Source organism: Spermophilus citellus (assembly GCF_964194105.1).
Source record: "Spermophilus citellus genome assembly, chromosome: 5".
Classification (NCBI taxonomy): domain Eukaryota; kingdom Metazoa; phylum Chordata; class Mammalia; order Rodentia; family Sciuridae; genus Spermophilus; species Spermophilus citellus.
Genome location: NC_138186.1, coordinates 128,664,057 through 128,685,847, shown reverse-complemented (window position 1 = coordinate 128,685,847; position 21,791 = coordinate 128,664,057). Strand labels below are relative to the sequence as shown.

Here is a 21,791-nt window from a genome sequence, read left to right as displayed (position 1 = left end):
CTTTCTGAATTTAGAGGCAGAAATTATTCCTGGGCAGAAATAATGACATCAGCTTTATTTTCATTTTATTGAAAGAACAATTAAAAAATTGAAATGAATCATCTTGACTTCTAGATTCTGAGAATCAATAGAAATAAAATCTTGGAATATTTTTCAAGTTATCTGAAATAACTATGAGCAAATTGATAATTAAACATAAATGTGGTAAATGCTACTGGTGCCTTCATTTCACAGCTCAGTAAAAGCAGGAGTAGTTAAAGCATCTACCACTGCTGCACCTCTGTTGCCTGCTCTATCAAAGACAAACCTGTAAATCAGCCCCTTCCCTCCGAGGCCTCTTACGCTATAATAGGTGCATTTCATTTTATTTCACATATAACTTTAAACTGTGTTGAATTGAAGTCAACATTTCCCCAAATAACTAAAGTGCAAAGTGCAGCAAAGTAGATACCACTAGAAACCTACAGAAACAGTGCTATATATAAATGAAACAGAAGGAGTTGCATCCAGCTAGGAAATGAAGGAAAGCTTCATGCAGAGGTACAACATGAAGACTAAGTGGTATCTTAACAAATTGAGACAGACGGTAGGTAAGGAATTCATGAAAGAAACAGCACTTGATAAAGGCAAAAAGTTAGGAAATCACTATCTGTCCTAGAAAAATATTGGCCATAGTTTGGCCATAGATGACTGAGAGGGTGGAAGGTAGTTGAGGCCCATATCTGGGTGCACCACGATGATGAAGATATTGTACTTTGTATAGCCCCATCCCCCACCCACTCCCACAAAAGGTAAGTATTTAAGACTTTTTTCCAAGGGGAAAATCATGACTTCCTGGAATCAGGGTGGGAAAGAAGAAAGAGAAGAGAGGATGTATATGCCAAAGCAGTGATTGACCTGGAACTAGAAGACAATAAAGGGACATCTGAACTGTTTGAGGAGACAAAATGACTAAGGAGATAGTTCTGTTATTCACAGAATCTGGAAAATCACAGAGTCAGGATGTTTTTGAAAGAAATGTGATTTTTTTTTTTTTTTTTTTTTTTTACTATATATCAGGTCTATGGTGCTTGTAGAAGAGTTAAATGAAAAATTTCTGGCTTGGAAATCATCCTAATGAAGGTGACAATTAAAGCTGTTGGAGTGAAGAAAAAGAGATTGAAAACAATGAGAACACAGAAACCTTAGGGGAATACTTACAAATAGAAATTAGAAAGGGATGAGAATAAGAGAGAGAGAGAGAGAGAGAGAGAGAGAGAGAAACGTCAGAGAGGTGGCAGGAAAACAAGGATGTGCTATATTATAAAAAATCAAGCCAGAATTTTAAGGAAACAGGATTAGTGCGCAGCACAAGACTCTTTAAAATAAGAAAGTCAATTTCTGAATTTAAATTATCCACTTCTCTGTTCTACTAAGCTTGTGGAATACTAGTTCTTTTAAACAATGTCCCAAGCAAAAAATAATAATAATAATAATAATAAGGAAAAAGTCACTTTTGAAAATATGGAAGTAAATCCATTAAGACTTTCAGCCAATCTGTAAATCTTTGTTAAGCAGTGATCAGACAAAGACACATATGCCACACATTTATTTGAAAGCTTCTGCTTATGATACAACATTTTGCTGGAAAAATCATTGAGCCTCTTAGGACTTTGGAGAAAATATGTTTGCAATTATTCCATTACATTGCCTAACTGCAATTTGTCTTCATCCTGGGGGCTGGAAAGAATACTTTTTGAATTAGAATTTTTTCAATTTCAGTATGGTTCTTTGTTTGGTAGTTTTCTATGTATTTCCTCCATTTTAAACTTTTCAAATGCAAGTGGTTGCCAAACTAAACCTTCCTGCCACCAGAAATTCAATAGTCAGAAAAAAAAAAGGTGAAATTACTCTGACAGATGAAGTTCCTTCAGATGTTGTACAATTAACATTTCTTTGAATACCTTACAATATAAGCAAAACCAAGATAAACTTCAAAAATGAACCAGGTGAATGGATGGTGGATAGATGGTAAGAGATTGAGACTGGGATGCCTACCAGTTTAAAATTTCCTATATTGTGGTATAGTCTGCTTCCAAATGCCAATCCATTCCAATTTAGAATAAATAAGTAGAAACCGTTTAGCAACTTTTTTGTTGTTGTTGTTGTTATGCAAGTAGAAAGATGTTACCCAGACACACCGAAATTTCTTCATCTTTGGTATTGACCCACATCTTGAACTGTTGATAGAAACAGGAGAAATAAAAAACAAGATGCATCACTACATGCATCTAGCTAGAATGAGAAATGCATATTTTATGAAACAATGTAGATCAAACAGCAGTATTAATATTCTTTTTCATGGGCACACATTAGTCTAAATAAGATTTGATGTACTAATTAATATTCAACAGTCAAACTGGTGTTATAAAATTTTATCTATGAAAAATACATCCTGAATTAAAAGGATAGAAATACAAGGAGCTTTCAAAATATAGTATATTCCTTAACTAAATACTACAAACTGAATATCTAGAAATCTACAGGTGTGTGTGTATATGTACACACACATACACTCATACACATATATGAAAAAAATGACAATTGTACATTAGAAAATAGCATTTTTAATATCTTTACTTATAGCATTTTTGAAATGAGTGTTTATTAAAGAAATTCATTTTATTAAGCTGGCCTAGTATGACAGATTTCCTGCAGACATATATGGTATTAAAAACTACAGAAAAACTAAAGAGTTTATATTTCAGAACAGTCTAAATTTTGGAAAACAATGCATTGGTTATAGAAACCAAGGTAAATCTGGTAAATGTCCTTTTGTTTTATGGTCATTGAAATCAAAGAACAGAGGAAAGATTTAGTTTTATTTTGTATATGCAGTAGTTTTAAAAAGATAAAAAGAAACTTTCTCACCACCTAACGTCTGCTATATTCTGAAACTTACACATCAGTGGCCTCCAATTCTATCTGCCCTACTTTCCTCATTTTGGAGTTCTGTTTCTCCTTTCACTAGGACACTCCTTAGAATACACATTGCACTGGTGAGTTTCCCATCTGAAAGAAGAAAAAGAGAGAAAAGCCAGGTTTTTCCGGCACACTTTCTTGACACTGTCCTTCTCTGTGAAGTGGAACATTTCCTCATAGAACAAAAGACAGCACTTATTTAAGCAGCTTTTACTAATGCTATGGTCACAGAGAAGGTGTGTTCTAGAACAATTCTTCCCACAAAACCCCTCTTGGGTAACCAACAGAGATTTAAGAATAAAGTGAGAGCCTTATTTTAGTGGTTTCCTGTTATTATTTACTATGCTGGTATATAAGACAAGAGTAAAGTGGTATTGATCATAGAGCAGTAATTCAATACTTTAAGCATTCATCTGCCACAATCACAGCATTTCCTTGATAGGGGGGAATTTATCCAAAATGATTTTCCCATATTACAAAAATCATACTTCCTCAAACCACGTGCCCCTGGGTGGGCATGTGTTTGCATGGGCGCATACACACACACACACACACACACACACACACACACACACAAATTTTGCTAACAGGGTTCTGTTTAAAATGAACCACAATTTAAAGCTGCATTATGTAATCCCAACATTTTTTTCACATGTTTAAACCATACCCTCTGGTCTGTGATCCAAAGCAGGAGGGTGGTTGATGACTATGGAATCTGCTAGCCTTTTTGATTTCATGTGCTTACATTGTGTATTAGCTATGGTTCTAACTTCTAGTTTTTTTTTTTATTTTTTTTATTTTTTTTTTATTGATTATTTAAAGCATTACAAGGCTCATGATATATCATCTTTCATACATTTGACTCAAATTGTGTTTTGAACTCCCATTTTCACCCCAAATACAGATTGCAGAATCACATCTGTTACATATTCACATTTTTACATAATGCCATATTAGTGACTGTTGTATTCTGCTATCTTTCCTATCCCCTACTATCCCCCCTCCCCTCCCCTCCCCTCCCATCTTCCCTCTCTACCTCCCCTGCTGTTGTTCAATTCTCTCCCTTTTTTCCCCTCCCCCTTGCCCCTCATAACCTCTTATAATTTTATGTCTCATTGAAGGTCTCCTACTATTTCTATGTGCTTTCCCTTCTCTCTCCGTATCTCTCCCCCCATTCGTCTTTGTTTACTGTAGTCTTTTCCTCATGCTCTTCCTTCCTGTTCTGTTCTTAGTTGTTCTCTTTATATCAAAGCAGACATTTGGCATTTGTTTTTTAGGGATTGGCTAGCTTCGCTTAGCATAATCTGCTCTAGTGCCATCCATTTCCCTGCAAATTCTATGATTTTGTCATTTCTTAGTGCTGCATAATACTCCATTGTGTATAGATGCCACATTTTTTTATCCATTCATCTATTGAGGGTCATCTAGATTGGTTCCACAGTCTAGCTATTGTGAATTGTGCCGCTATAATCATTGATGCAGCGCTTTTTTAAGGTCCTCAGGGAATAGTCCGAGAAGGGCGATAGCTGCGTCAAATGGTGGATCCATTCCCAGCTTTCCCAGGAATCTCCATACTGCTTTCCAAATTGGCCTCACCATTTTGCAGCCCCACCAGCAGTGTACAAGTGTACCCTTTTCCCCACATCCTCGCCAACACTTATTGTTGTTTGACTTCATAATGGCTGCCAATCTTACTGGAGTGAGATGGTATCTTAGGGTGGTTTTGATTTGCATTTCTCTGATTGCTAGAGATGGTGAGCATTTTTTCATGTACTTGTTGATTGATTGTATGTCCTCCTCTGAGAAGTGTCTGTTCAGGTCCTTGGCCCATTTGTTAATTGGGTTATTTGTTATCTTATTGTCTAATTTTTTGAGTTCTTTGTACATTCTGGATATTAGGGCTCTATCGGAGGTGTGGGGGGTAAAAATTTGTTCCCAGGATGTAGGCTCTCTATTTACCTCTTTTATTGTTTCTCTTGCTGAGAAAAAACTTTTTAGTTTAAGTAAGTCCCATTTGTTTATTCTGGTTGTTAACTCTTGGGCTATGGGTGTCCTATTAAGGAATTTGGAGCCCGACCCCACAATATGTAGATCGGAGCCAACTTTTTCTTCTATCAGACACAGAGTCTCTGGTTTGATATCTAGCTCCCTGATCCATTTGGAGTTAATTTTTGTGGATGGCGAGAGAAAGGGATTCAATTTCATTTTGTTGCATATGGATTTCCAATTTTCCCAGCACCATTTGTTGAAGATGCTATCCTTCCTCCATTGCATGCTTTTAGCCCCTTTATCAAATATAAGATAGTTGTAACTTTGTGGATTAGTCTCTGTGTCTTCTATTCTGTACCATTGGTCCACCTGCCCGTTTTGGTACCAGTACCATGCTGTTTTTGTTACTATTGCTTTGTAGTACAGTTTGACCTCTGGTATCGCTATACCTCCAGATTCACACTTCCTGCTTAGAATTGCTTTTTGGAAACCACTGAATGGTGTGTATGTGTGTGTGTATGTGGTGTTTCAGAGAAACTTTCACCACTTCTTATTTAAATTTGTTAAAAACAATGAGACTTTTCCATTTTCTCATTGTCCCTTGTGTTTCCCCGTATGTATCTCATTTCCTTACTGCGTTACTGTGAGACGCTTCCTTCCCTATGGTCTTTTACCACCATGCCCCAAAATGCAGCCATACTGGGAAATCCAAGAAAGTTCCTGTTTTTCACACAGTCCCTCCTATAACTTGGATGAAAAGTAAAAGGAGACCAATTTAGGACATTTAATGTATACTATAGAATGACTTTGCTTTCTATCACAGACTAATTTTGATAGAAGAAAGGAGATCCATAACCAATAACCATCAAGCAGAGTTCCAAGACTCACCTTTATTTCCCTGGATGACATGTGTTCCTTAACTCAGAGAAGGACACGTGGCCCATGGTGCATCTTTTCATTGGCACTGATCCAAAAAGAGTTCTAAAGTTGATTCAAGGGACTCTGAAGGAGAAGAGTGTGGTGAATTTACAAGCAATGTGTTGTCATTAGTCTTGTATTCCTTCAAGTCCTTATCTTCACAGTGATTTGTAGGAGGACATAACAGTGCACATTTCAGAGCAGACTTTTCCTGAGATGATGTTCTGATCACCAATGATTTTAAGTTCCATTTTACAGTAGGCAGTTTGTCACCTTTTGCAGTAAATCTATAGTAAGTCCAACAAATCTCCTGTTCTGAAACTTCTCTGTGCTCCCTTCCCCGAATTAAACATATCCATCTTCATTTAAAAAAAAAATAATCCAGCAATATCTTCTCAACACCCATTGGTTCTTCCAGATGTGTAATTCCTCTATCATGTGTGCATTTCATGCTCAGTATCATCTCCCTCACAGAAATAGTCCATTCCATCACAGCCAAATGTGTAGATCAGATTAGGCATGACAGTAACTGGTAAAATATTTGTGTTCTTCCTTTAATAGGAAGAATAAACTATGGGGAAATGCTAACAAATCATCAGAAATTAGATTTAAAAACTGAAAGACAATCCAGCCTAATTTCATGCATTAGCCACAAAATCTATAAAGCAGAGTCAGAGTTTCTGTTATTTACTTATTGAAAAAACAAACTATCACAGGTATGGCATGTAGGGTGTAGGATGCTGAGGAGAAACTATTTCTGGAGAAAATATTATAACTATTAAAAGTATTCTAAAACTGAAATGCAAATATGAGAAATCAATGAAGTAAATTGGGGAAATGACACTATGGCTTTATTTTATGCACAAATTTGTGTAAACTTCACAAATTTTTCAAATGGGTGTTCCAACATTTTAAACTCTGTACTCTTCTCTCACAATAAAGTATTACACCAAGCAGCATACAAAATAGAAGCTGCTTTAACAATACCTGAATGCTCCCACCTATATTGGACCTCAGAGATTTCTTCAGTCCCCTAAATTTTCCTAGGAACCTGTTATCAATTCTTTCTAGATCCAAAATATAATCCAAGCAAGGCTTAGCTCTAGAATATTGCTTCAGCAAAGTATGACATATCAATTGCATCATTTGGGGAAAAACCTACAAGGTCACATCTGATGAGAGCCATACTCTCTGCCCCAAATGAACTTCCACGACTAACTTCATGCCAATATTTTAGCCACACCAACATTATGTGAATAAACACTCAGGAATGCCGGGGGTCATCTAATTTGCATAATATCAATTCAATATTTTAAAAATATTTATTTAACATTCATTCACAAGAGAAGCTACATGCCACTTGGGGCAGGGTGGGGAGTTAAAGTGAGCCATGAGGCCTGGGCTCAATTCTATGCAACCCACTTAACAAATTAAAGCTCCCCTTCTAAATTGGACCCACCCTCAGTGGGAGGCAGCTTAATGACCATCTGTTTTTACTCAAAATACTGCTCAGGGGAAGGAGGCATCTCACCTCGCAGTTTATCAAAGTGTTTCCTTCCAATCTCAGACAAATATGTTCTCTGAGAAGAGGTCTGGCAAGTATTTTATTTTTTCATCTTGTTAAATGTTGTGGGATGGTTCAGCAACATAAAACTATTTTATCAATCCTCATGGACTCTTCCCTCAAGTCCTGGCTTTGATTAAGATCCAGGAGAAAGCCTGCTGTCTTTTAGGACACCCTGCTTTAATGTTTCTGCAGAGTCTAAAATTTTTTTATTCCAAATTTGCTATTCTTAAAAATAGAAATCATTAACCCTTTGCATAGATGAGGAAACTGGGTCTCAGAAGTCAAGACAGTAAAAAGTTCAGGTTGTATGATTCGTAAATTACAAAGTCTAGATTCAAAAAACATGGTTTCGTGAAGCGCCAATTGTCCATGGCCTTGCCTCAGTATTTGCTGCACCTGATGGTGCTAGTCCTCTTTAAATCCTAAGAAACAAAGCCATTTTGGTTTTTGGGATTGGCTACCTTCACTTAGCATTATCTTCTCTAATTCCATCCATTTACCTGCAAATTCCATGATTTTATTCTCATTTATTGATGAGTAATATTCCATTGTGTATATATGCCAATTTTTTTTTATTCATTCATCTATTGAAGAGCATCTAGGTTGGTCCCACAGTTTAGCTATTGTGAATTTTGCTGCTATAAACGTCGAATGTTTTCTCTGATATAAGGAGGCTGATTCATAGTGGGGTAGGGAGGGGGAGCATGGGAGGAATAGACAAACTTTAGATAGGGAAGAGGGGTAGGAGAGGATGGGAGAAGGCATGGGGTTAGAAATGATGGTGGAATGTGATGAACATTATTATCCAAAGTACATGTATAAAGACACAAATTTGAATGAATGTACTTTGTATACAACCAGAGATATGAAAAATTGTGCTCTATCTGCATCATAAGAATATAATGCATTCCACTGTCATATATATATGTTTGTAAAATGAATCAAAGAATGACCAAAAAGTAAATACATTAAAGTGACAGAAAGAAAGAAAGAAAGAAAGAAAGAAGAAAGAAGAAAAGAAAGAAAGAAAATAAAAGAAACAAAGCTATTTAAAGGGCACGAGGCAAAGCAGCTTGACTTGTATGGACAGAAGGGCCTATGTCCGCTTTACCTTGGTTTTGTTTTTTCTAATGAAATCAAGGTTTATGTTGTGAAAAGAATCAAGGAAGAGTGAAGCTAAGCAGAAAGAGGTTAAAATAAGGTTTAGTTTGCATTTTGGAAAACTGAAATAGTAAACACATTTTGTTACCATTGATTGTTATCTAACATATATTAAGCATTTACTACACAACCTATGAGCTAGTACTATTTTAATCACCATTTTTAAATTTCTGGTACCAAATGGCCACTGGAACTTCCTATCACATGTCTCTTACCCAGATCCTTAGGTGAGGGAGGAGAAGCTTCCGGAAGTCCATAACATAGAGATTGTAAATGCATTTCTCTGGGAAAAGTCTCAATAGTTTCGTTGGATCATTAAGAGAATTTATGAGCTAAAAATTATTAAGAAAACTCCTACAGCTTCATATTGTACTCGTAAAAGAATTTTGTCCTTTCTAATTATCCTACACACTGCCTAGGCTCCAGCCTGTTCTGTCTTCAGGACTTTAGATGGAAATATTTAATCAGCTGTTGAGCATCACCCTTGTCAAGGACCTCCTACATCTCAGACCCAGCATGCCTACAAGTGTGCATGTACCCATACACACGTTCTCCTCCTGCTTTGCACGTCTCCTGTGACAGCACTGTCTCTCATCCATCCTGGAAAGCTTGTAGTCATCCTATTAGTCGTCTTCTGCTTCTTTTAATCAAGCACCAAACACAGCTCATTATACCTCATAAGGAACTGCTGAACACATCCCGTCTCTGACAGCCTTACCTTGATTTTTTCAACAATCTCCTCGTTGGTGTCTCTTTAAACCACCCACTCCATGTTACTCTAAGTGGCTCATCAAAGAGGCTAAGACCACATAGCACACAAGGTCAGCAAGGACTTTGTTTCCAATTTTCCATCTTTCTCATTATTTTGCCTTCACACTTTATATTCCATTTCCAGAACTACATCTTTTAGAAAACAAATGTCCTCCATATTTTGTTTTTCTTAAACTGTTGGCACTTTGCAGCACATTCATTCCAATTTCCCTCCCACCCACTGCCCCCCTTCTAACAAATTTATATACAAATTAATGACTCTTTTTCTTGAAGCCTTCCTGAATGCCCAAGGGGAAATTAAATGCTTCTCCTCTGTGCTTCAGTCCAGATCAGTGGTTCTCAAACTGTAGTATGCAGCAGACACACCTGGAAGACTTGCTCAAGCATAGATTGCTGACTCAGGTTTTGATTCATCAGATCTTGGGGTGAGGCCTGAGGGTTGACCGGGTCAGACAGTCACCATGTAGGATTTAGCTTCTTGCTTACTGGACCAGTACGACTGGGTAGCCATCTATGCCTGAGGTTCACATAGCATTAGCCACTCTTTCCACAAAGGGTGCAGGAACTGGCAGGCAGGTGAGGTCAGCACTGCCTGTTAAGCACATCTGCCCCAAAGGTATTAATCTGTTTTGCTCCTAATCAGAAGTAACAACATTTTAACCTCCTTCAGCAGAAATCACTAGTGGTATAGTTTTAGAAATTTCATCTCCAAAGTTTTCAGAAGGCTGTAGGAAAAAATTATCAAAGCTCTTAAAGTTGTAACATCTGAAAATTACAGTAATCTTGAAACTTTTATCTCCTGAAGAATCAAACAGAACAATTATTTAATCCTGAAAATAATTTTAAGAGTGAGAGCCAAGAAAAACATTAGTTGCACAGGTATTTAGAAAACTAATGTCATATTTGCAAAAATAAAACAGTCCTTTCAAACTGCTGAGAAATATGACAGTATAAAAATAAATATTCAAGATTTTTTTTTAATCCTGGAATAAATGTATACAAAAACAGGCAATTTATCTACTTGAAAAGCAAATATGTAAGCAGGTTTCTTGACAAGGACCTCTCCCATGGTGCAGTCTTTCTGAGGGTCATTATGTAAGTTGTATTACACAGATGGATGCAACAGCAGTAGAATCAACTTTATCTTAATTAACATGATTTTTTGCTTTGAGACTCTTTGAAGGTTATTTCCTTAGTTTAAGACATCATGGAAAAAAGTTAATTTGTGTCCCTTTAAAAGATAACTTCTGGGCTGGGATTGTGGTTCAGCAGTAGACTGCTCACCTAGCACCTGCGAAGCCCTGGATTCGATCCTTAGCACCACATTAAAAAAATAAATAAAATAAAGATATTGTGTCCAACTAAAACTTACATATATATATATATATATATATATATATATATATATATATATATATATAATAACTTCTGTGATCCTAGAGAAACACAGGAGCACAAAGAAAAATCTATCTCCTTCCTCCACCCATCCCCTATTTGAAAATAGTCCTTTTTGTTAGCATTTACTAAATCAAACTTGCTTCAACATGTTTCAAATTATGTAGCATGTTTAAGACATTACCTGCTTTATTCACATGAATAAATACGCATCTCTTGCATGATCTGCTCAGTATCTGGTGCCTAATGAATGTTAAACATCCTGGACTCTGCTTCTCTCCTTTGAGTTGAAAGAGGTGCTTGTTATTTGCCCTCTCAAATATGAATTAGAAAAAGAACTTCAACAGCCCCTTTCCCAGCAGTTATTTCTGCCAGATTTCTTTTGATCTGAACCAGATTCCCAACTGGCACTCTCTCTGGATGACTATAAGTTCTTATAATTTTACAGGGAATGGTAACTTATTTCCTCAGTCCCCTCACACATTAGACAACTTGAATAGGCAGGTTTTTGTAGATTTATTGGATTTATTAATGCCTTTAATAAAAATCACCTAGAATTATACCCTGGTAGCAGGACATTTCTATGTTGTTGGTGCACCCATGCTTACCAGCGATCAGAATCAACTTACTAGTTTGCATTTTTTCAAGTTATATCAATGAAGAAATAGGCAGTTTTAATGTTTTTTTTTTTTTTACCTATTAAGAGATTGACCCAAGGTTCCCAATAGCTTGTGTTTTTAAATGAATTTTTCTTCCCTTTCTCCCAAACTTCTCTACATGACAGATGAACTCAGAATCCCATTGCAAGAGTCAAGGAAATGAGGGATATCAGAAGATAAAGTCATTTTCAAGGTAGCATAATGCCTCCTTTCAACCCAGCTGAAATTCTTGCCATCAGAAGACTGTTGCAAGAATGTTGGCATTTACCTGACAGAAAAGAAATACTTCTCTCTCCTTTCTATACTGTCCAAAGTATTTCTTGCCAACAAACACTCATCTTATTTCTATTTGTCACGGTTTAAAATGACCATATTCAGTCTTAAATTTTCTTCATAAATAAAATATCCTTATTTTCTTTTTTTTGTGTAAATTTGTCTCTACTCATACTGTCTCCTCAAAATTCTTTGTCTATTTTAAATTGTAAGGATCCCTAAATTAAGAGCAGGATATAGGATGTCACCCAAAGAAGTAAAGAAAGGTACTTGAAAGAAAGTTATCAAAGACATTCAGTTATTTGATTTTGATCATCACAGAGATAAAATATTAAATGTTTCCTTGGAATTAAATTCTTGATAATCTACTGAGAAGGAAGGTAAGCTAACAAGATGTTAGATTATTATTCTCATATTCCAACACATATGAGCATGCAAATATGTATGCTTAATATTTTTACAATTATTATTTCATCAATAACCCCAATAACTGTAAGAGGTATTATTACTTGCAAGTTTTAGACAAGAAACTAATGCTCAGAGATGTTAATTGATTAACCAAGCTTTCTCATAAAAAGAAGTGACAAGCACATAGGAATCTATTCCAGAATAGCAGTGATATCAATAATATTATATATATTCAAAAATAATATATATATAAATATGTATATTTATATATATACAATAAATATATAGATCTATATGTTTAAATAGATAGGTATAAATAAATAATGCTAAGGCATGTTGAATCTGAAGATAGATTATTTATAGTTAATAAATTTATTAATGTCTTCTTATTCCTGGCTTCAGTAAATTTAAGATCATCCTCTAAGCACTTATATACTGAAGTCAAAAGTTTGACTCTTACTACCACAAAGGAGTCAATTTTTCTAAGCATGAATTTCCCATTGATATGTGGGATAAGAAAAGAACATTGTTAGCATTTAAGGGCTATTTTAGAAAAGAAGAAAAAAGAAAGATTTTTCTTCACAAACCAAAGCAGACACAGTGTTTGTGGCTGTCATAAATTACTTCCTAGTAAGGAAGCACTTGTCCCTTGTCCCTTGTCCCTTGTTCTTCCTGGGCTGCTCCCCACCCCACCCCACCCCCCCTTTAAGGAAAAAAAATAATAAAGTTGAGGTCTGCTGAGTCATTTTCATAGTGTTCTTTCATATGCTGGTATTGGTCACCTTACAAGTAATAATTTCTCCCAGTTGCCCTTGTGGACTATTTTCTATGTGCCTGTTGTTATTAAGATACTCCACTCCTCTCAAAACCCCATGAAGTAGCTACTATTACATTCTCTCCCCAGCAATAACTAATGAGTCTAATGAAACATAGCTACCTCATTAAGGAATAAGGGAGAATGCTGAGATTCCAGTGCATGATTTCCTGTCTGCCATGGAAAATTCCAAGCAACATCCTGTGACTTGCCAGATTATAAGACTTTAATGTCACTATTTCACATGCTGAGAGTTTAAAAGAAAGGAAAGTACTAGCAAATTGTATGGATGGTCAATGAGTTAGACATTACTGCCATTACTTGGAAATCCTTCCACAAGCAGAAAGTGGCTGGAAATGACACAGTGCTCCTGACACCAACCCAGATTCCATGCACCCACCCTTATCACCACACTTTTTCTTTCCTCCTATTTCTGGTTCCTTGTTAGTTTATATTTTTCTGTATCACTTACTCATTTTCCTGTAAGTATTGATTATCTTTTTTTCTCCTATTGCAATGTAAACTTCTATATCTGTACGGTTTATATTCTTGTGTACACATAAATGGGTTAATGTAAGTATATATTTTGTTTGAAAGGATCTGACAAAAGTTTTTTTGTGTGTGTTGTTTGTTTTAAAAAAAACAAATTTCAAGTGTTAGTTACATCTACTATTCTGGATCCTGGAGAGATTCCCCCCCTTATATAGCAGAGGGGAATATGAGTAGGGATTGAGTGATGAAGAGGGAGAAAAACTGAGCAGTAGGTAGCAGTGACCTCAAGAGCTCAAAGTGGAAAAAGATAAAAGTGGAATCAGATATTTTGTGAGCAACCGTCCACATAGGATATCACCATTCATTTTCAATATTACTTGACTCATTTTTGAAATCCCCTTCAATTCTTGTTTCTTCCATTTTTTAAGAGAGTTTTCCAACCTATGGTCTATATTTATACACACACTTTCTAGTGGGCAATCTTGATGTTGACGTTAGACATTCCTTATAATACCATCAATCTTACCTTTAAGAAATCTACCTTGATACCTATGATAATAGTAGAGTGGTACTTTCTTCCCCAACAGAGATGGTACTTTATGAGATCGTCACTTATACTTTCAGAACACTTTTTATTGAAAGAATATCTTTCAAATTCAATTGAAATGGAAAAATGGAATTACAATAATATCTAATGTCATGAAATAAAGGTAAACCTACAAATCTTGTGGTAAATGCTCTGGAATAACTATGTGGAATAGTGAGAAGAGCATGGACTTGAATCAGCCAAATGACCCTTCTGATTTTATCTTGTTTAGCTACAAAATGACGATAACAATTCCCTGGTAAGTTGTTAGGATTCAGATGAATTGCCAGGAATTCTGCCAAGCACAGAGCAGGGACTTAATAAAGCAAAACTATTATTATTAATTTATTTGACTCACAGAGCAGCACTGTAACAAAAAGAAAAGAAACAAATTTTAGTTTTTATTTTTTTTCCAGGAGGAAGCTGACCCTCCTTAATCACCCTCACCTCACTCTTTCTCTGTATCTTGCATTGAAAATTTTTGCTTACATCCCTGCCTCCCTTTCCTAGACAAGGAGCTTTTCAGAATAGGGCCTACACTATTAGCATGGCATTGCCAATGGCTAATGCTGTGCCAGGACACATAGTTTGATAGTTAATTTGATTTGTCCACTTGACTGAGCCATGGGACGTCCCAACATTGGGCCAGACATTATTCTTGGTGTCTGTGAGGGTGTTTGGGGATGAGATTGATATTTGAATTCACAGACTGAGTAGACTGCACTCCCTAATGTGTGTAGGCCTTACCTAATTAATCAAAGAACTGAATGGAGCAACAAAGACTGAGCAAGAGGGAACCCTGCCTGCCTGACTGGCTAATCTACATCATTGGTCTCCCCACCTTGGGTCTCGAACCTCTCAGCCTTGCGTATGGAATTGACAACATTGGCTTTCAAGTTCTACAGCTCTTGGACTTGGACTGGAACTCCCTCAGCTCTTCTGGAGCTTCAGTTTGCTGTACAGACCTTGGATTTCTCAACCTCCATAATGATATAAACCAATTCTTTGTAATAAATTTCTCTCTTTCATTTATGTGTGAATGTGTGTGTGTGTGTGTGTGTGTGTATACACACACACAAAATTCATCTCAAACCCAATTATGGAACTGATTTAAGTGAGTGAAACCTTCCCTAAGTCATGAGTTCTCTAGGAGGGACAACCCCTGATGGATTTTAAACACTCACCTTAGAAGAATCAGTTTAGAGTTTCAAATTGAACTTTAGGTTTTGATCCTCAAATCAATTTCTGATGGAGAAATGCAGCTCTGGTTTTGACTGAAGAAAGCTACAATACTGAAATGAGTTTTTGGACATTGAACAGCTGTTTTTAAAAATTCCATGATTCCATTTTAAGTGAGTAAGACACATGTGGATTAAATTTTCTCAAAATATACAAGTTTGAAACACTAAGGGAACCTGGTTTGGGTTTGATTGGCTGAAAAGCATTTGCAATCCAATGCCTATCTCTTTCCTCCACAACTCTTGTTGAAAGTTTTCTTCTTGCAAACTGCTTTTCACTCACAAACTCTGCATATGGAAGAGTGATGTCAGGAATGAGAACAATATTGAAAATCAGTTCTGGAAGAAGTTGTTCCTGAAATTTAATAAACCGTGAACCAACTCTATGTGCAACTCCTATAAGTCTCTTTGATAACCTCGTACCATCAGAAAGTATCAGGCTGTTTTCAAATCACTTTAAAAATCACCTTTTGAAACAGTATATCATTGAAGCTTGGATCTTCATTATTTCTCGATTTATGAACTGTTCTATCTTTTATTTTGGGAGGTAGTTATTTCACTCTGTTAGAAAGAACCTCTAGAATTCCTTTTTAAACATAAGATACTTTCTAGGGGACAAAAAAAATTGCCTTTGTAAATCCCAGTAAAGTAGTAAATGTGCATTTAGATGGCCTTTTTCTGAAATGGTTTTAGTACCACAAAAACTATGAACTCCAGTTTTGAAAAAGACCGTTCACCTGGTCTTGAGTACAGCGAGAAGATTCACACTACAAACATCGGATGGATACTTTTTCTGTTAGTTACATTTTTAATTTGGGGATTTATCTTAAGGAAACTGTAATGGTTAAATACAAGGAGTATTTAAGAGATGTAATTTCTATTGCATTTCTTTTAAGTCAGCAATGAACTGGTGGAAGGTCACATAGGGTAACTGGAAGATGCAGAGGGTCGCAGGGTATACATGACCAGGCAAGCTTACCACCAGACCAATGTGGTCTGCTCTGTGTACAGACATCCTGTGGTTAGCTGAGTCAATAACTGAAGCTCCCAAAGCTACTTTTCCCAACAAAAATAATGGGCTTTAATAAACTTGTCCTGACTGTTATGTGAGGAGTGAAACAGGGAAAGGATCACCAGAAGGGGACTGTATTGTGATACTTACCACTCACTCCCATCAACAACAATTATTGAACACCTCCTTTGTGAAGAGTAATGCACTAACCAGGCCTGTTGGATACAAAGTATAAGATGTAACCCATACCTCTACAAAACTCTTGATTGAGTTTAGGAATATGAACTATGCAACCTCATTCATTTCCCCCTCCCTCTGTCATTCTCTACATATTTATGGAAACACAAATATGCACAAGTAAGCATGTGTACATATAAAAAAATACACACATGTAAAAACTCAGTAAGTGAAGGCAGCATATAAGAAATTACCCTGAAGCTGTTACAAACAGTAACCATTCCAGTATTTTCAAGAAGGGCTTATGTCAGGGTTTTGTTTTTTTTTTTTTTTTTTTTTTTTTATGGGAAGATAAAAGAGAATCAAAAGATGCAAGGAAGAAGAGACAAACAGAAGGAAGAATTTCTCTGGCATCACGTTTTTGCTAATGTCCACGTTATAAGTGATTAGGATTTGAAGTGAGGTGGTGATTATGAGGACAAGTACAGAAAGGCATGACTTTTGGAGACACTTGGGAAATAGGAGGCTATAATTCTCATGCTTTTATTGTCCCTACCCTGGAGAACTGTCTGTGACCACCCATCTACAGAAATGCTTCTCAAGTGGCAAAGGACTAGATTTGCTTTTTCCCAATCCGTCATGGACTAATAGTTTTATAAAATGCAATAAAAATAAATTAGTAGAAAAATGAAATAAAAAATAACCACTCTTAAAATAAAGTCCTATTTTTTATTATGAAATTCAAACATAAGGTTACATTTTAGTAAATATAATGAGAACAAATCTAATGTGGGTAAAAAACAAAAAAAAATCTGCAAATGTTGTTCATTAATAATGTGCATGTAGGCAATTTCTACTACACTCATAACTTTTTTTTTGACTTACCATTATGACTAAACTAAAATTATTAGTAAAATAGTCACTCCCAACAACAAAAGCCTATTCCCACATTTAAAAAAAAATAAAGTGTATTGATACTTGGGGTTTTTAATTTTTTTTTTTAGTTGTCAATGGATCTTTTAATTAATTAATTAATTATATGTAGTGCTGAGGATCAAAACCAAGGACTCACACATGCCAAGCAAGCACTCTACCACTGAGCCACAATTCCAGCCCTGATACTTGGTTTTTAACATGACAAATGAGCTAGCTTTTCATTTATTAAATTATTTAATCTAGGTTGAATTGATGGCAACTCTACTTTCAGGGAATAATATATTTTCAAACTCTTTCTAAATTTTGTTTTAATTACATTTTATAGTAAAGATAACACCTTGGATGTGTATTGATGGAAATGGAAAGAGCCACTCGGCATGTGTAGAAGTGTTCATTTTTAACTGATCCAAAATGAAACAAGGGCCACTGTAATTGTAAAATCTATATTTATTCCTTTATTGGAAACCAGTTCCAATTCTTTTTCCTGCAAAATTACAGTGAAATTATCTTTCAGTGAAAGAAAGAGATTCTGGATTTTATACTCACTTGGCTTCTAATTGACAAACCAACCTTAAAATATCACAAATCATAAAGTGGTTCTGTGAGCACAAAACTTGTACCCAGCCAACAGCTCTAGTGAGGTGATGTGATGGTCTGTATTCTGTTTAACTAGTTCTCTAACACCATGGGACTGTTGAGCCATGTCAAATTGCTATAAAAATTTCTAAACACCTAATCTCATCTGAATGCTTCTTGTTGCAGAAAGGAAATAAACAATATGCAGAGAGCCCCAGTGCACAGATGACAGTTCAAATGGCCCTTTTGTAGAGTTTGGCCTCATCGTCACCGCCTCTTCTTGGTTTCAGCTTCCAGTATATTCTCTTCATAATCCTTATCATACTTATGATACAATAATTATTTGTTTGTTAATGTTTTATATCAGTTTTCTACACTAAAATGTGTTTCCATTAGAGCATGGACAAGGTCTACCTTGTTGCAATTGTGTTTCCAGCACTTTGCATAGGTGTGTTTTGAGCACATAAACGTCCAAATGAATATCTGTTGAGTGAATGAATTAGGATTTATTTTAAAAGCAAAGGCACAGTCAATGAAGATTGCCAGTGGTTTGGATAATGAGTGTTGGAGGGGGGAGATTAATATTTATGCAGTCTTTATTACCTGCCAAGCCTTATGCAGGCACTTTCTCTCATTTCATCCTCAGCTAGGCCCGTGAAGTAGATGTCATTATTCCTGTTTTACAGATTAGGGAACTGAGGTTTAGAGAGGTTAAGAAACATGCACAATGTCATATAGCTCGTAAATGATAAAGTTAGGAATTGAAGTGTTTTGACGCCAACACTGACAGGATTTGCTGATTGATCCTATGTGTATAGGATGCTAGGAAAATGGATAACTGGTCAAACATTTAAAAAAAAACAGAATAAGAAATATCAAGGAGTAAAATTGGGGTTTGGGGAAGAAAACAGAAATTCAGTTTTAGCAGGTTGAGTTTTGGGGGGAATCATTTGCATATGAGTCTGGAATTGGACTAAAAGTTTCTGAGATGAAGATAATGATTTGAAATTGGAATTACTATTATATCTATAGTTGACTTTAAAACACTTCCACATATACAGTGTGATATTTTATGGAGAATACTTAGATTACAATTTTAGCCAGGTGCTATATGTATCTAATCAAAACATGCACAGTATAGGAGGAATAGCTGACTGTCTGCTCAAACCCCTGTATTCCACAGGTGGCTCCCATCAGTACAGCACTTTTGTCATCTGTATCTCCATTGAAACTGATGCTTTGCTAATTTACATAGTAAATGTCTGAAATGCATTTTTATTAGTGAGATGAGTGACTTTTAACTGTTTCCATGAAATGTGCTTTCAACGAAAGTAAAGCTATTAATAGTGTTAGAAATTCTCCCTTCTATCCCTCTGAGTGCATTAAAAAAAAAAGCAAGGTCAGTGTCCAGTACTCTCAGGGATAATGCCACAGACAAGTACCAGCCATGAACTTGGGAGGATTCTGACTGCCAGATGCTGAGGACAGAGATGACAGAACCAGCACCTCTGGAATTTCCTCAGGACTACAGGACAGGTTACACATATTGCTTATTTTGTGATCACACTATAATAAATATTTAGACAATAAATACTTTAGATGTGTAGCAGAATTTCATGATACTTGCTTTCCTTATTACTTATTGGTAGTAATGGAATTTACCTAACTGCCAATGCTCCCCAAACTTCTTCTGTATCTACCATAATCTACTAAAAGGAACTTGAGAGTTGCATTCGGATCACCTCACAGCAAGAGTTGTCTAATTGAGACATCCAGAGAGGGTAAGAAGAATGAGAGGAACACAGGAAAAACACTTGAGAATGGTCAGTATTTGGAAATCTTGGAGAAAAGGGAGTCTATAAAGAGATTAAAAATTATCAATAGGAAAGGATCCAAAGAGCCAAAAATAATTAATTAACTCATCACCAAAACTAAAGCACTTCAGAGTTTCTAAGGAAGGGATGATGAGCCATTTCAAATGCTTTAGAACAGTCAGGGAACACCCACTTTTTATTAGAAGTGCCAGTTTTAATGATGAGTGTTTGACTGATGACCCCTGTGTCATCTGAACCAAGGTGAAGGGCAGATGGAAGGATAGGTGCTGGTTTTCACTACATTGGAGAGTGAATGAACAGAGACAACATAGAAACAAAGAGTAACTGCTGGAGTCTGGCCATTAGAAGAGGAAGAAGTAAGGTTAAAAGGAGCATACAGAAGTAGTTGGTACTTGTGTTTTTTTTTTTTTTATCTTTCTTTTTAAGGACAGAGTATTTCTATTAATTAATAAATTTATTTATTTATTTATCAGTACTGGGAATTGAATCCAAGGATGCTTTGCCACTGAGTTACATCCCCAGTTCTTTTTATTTTTTATTTTGAGTCTCATTAAGTTTCTTAGGGCCTCACTAAGTTGCTAAGGCTGGCCTCAAACTTGCTATCCTCCTGACTCAGCTGCCTCCTGAGTCAATGGGAATACACGTGTATGGCACCACACATATAAATTGAAGAGGCAATTAAAAAAAAAAAAAAGCTAATACTTGAAGCAAGAACTTCAAGCAGGAACTTCAAGTAGAGAAAATGGATCAAGAGGACATGTGGGGAAAACACCAAGAATGTGAATGAAGATGTGGCTAAGACTGGGCTGCAGAAACTTGTGGGCTTATACTGACTGCTTTTGGTTTCACCTCAAGGGAGAGGCATGTGTAAGGTGGCAGGGCTACCTGTATTAAAGTGTAGAGACAGGAAAGAAACCTAAGAGAAATAATGATCTGAGGAACTGGAGATCATGAAGCATTTCTTTGGACTGCTAGACTGCTGCCTACCTTCACTATGGATTAGGACCTCATAAAGACAACCCATAACTGAATGTATGTACTTTCTCAAAGAGGTCTCCCTTCGTATTTCCCAGGCATCCAAATCACACTAAAAGCAATTATTAACGTGTTGCTTAGTGTTTATTTTTCCATAAGATAGAAAACTCAACACTTATAAATGCAATAGTTATAGCAATATGAATGCTGCTAAATCATACACACTTTGCCATAATGATGCAGCTTTATTTCCTTAAAATTAATTTTCAGAAGAACTTTGCATTTAAATTAACCAAGAAGTAATTTTTATATACTGCATAGAAGTATAAATTCTTTTTTATCTTTGATCTGAAGGGAACTCAGAAATAACCAGATAAAAATTTCTCTTTTTTTGTTTAATTTTAGTTTATCATCATAAAATAAAGCTGGTCTTCGACGTGATTCTGCAATCTGCATTTGGGGTAAAATTGGGGGTTCATAACCCACTTCAATCTAATGTATGAAATATGATATGTCAAGAGCTTTGTAATGTTGTGAACAACCAATAAAAAAAATAATAAAGCTGGTCTTTAAATTTAAAAAAAACTAATATATGTATTGTACTTGGAATATTTGAAGGCTGTTTTAGCATTTCATTAAAGTCTATTGCCTAAAACAGGATTTTTTACTTTGGGGCATTAATAGAATATACAAAAGATATTTGGAAATTAATTTGAATATCTACTTTTTAAAATTTGTTACTCCTGCAGAACATTGCCTTTCATACCTTCAAACCTTTTCTCTCTCCAAGGACAGGCACTGTTTCCTTGTCCGTTACCAGCATCCTGTTTATAGCCAACATCCTTATAAACGTGCAGGTATTGTATTCCCCACCCCACAGCAGCAGGCACGTGTGCATGGACTAACATCCTGTGTGGAAAAGCATTTGAGTTTCTAACATCACAACACTGTGTCTATGAGTGCGTGGGAGAATTTTCTCAGAGGCGTTTAAACAATTGGCCATCACACCTTTTTGAAGTTCATAAAAATCATTTTGGCTTTCAAAGAT

General features: G+C 35.9%; 1 long non-coding RNA gene across 2 annotated transcripts in view; it reads right to left on the bottom strand.

Annotated features, from left to right (window-relative positions):
* Nucleotides 1-1,023: 1,023 nt before the first annotated feature.
* Nucleotides 1,024-21,791, bottom strand: part of LOC308650005 — a 58,128-nt gene continuing 37,360 nt past the window's right edge. The window contains exons 3-6 of one of the 2 annotated variants that reach the window (XR_014022208.1): nucleotides 15,179-16,459; nucleotides 5,839-14,361; nucleotides 2,942-3,051; nucleotides 1,024-2,219 (exon numbers count right to left, since the gene is read on the bottom strand). This is a non-coding gene — a long non-coding RNA (uncharacterized lncRNA). Of the gene's footprint in view, nucleotides 2,220-2,941; nucleotides 3,052-5,838; nucleotides 16,460-21,791 lie in introns of both variants that reach the window. The other variant, XR_014022209.1, reaches the window with a different exon arrangement.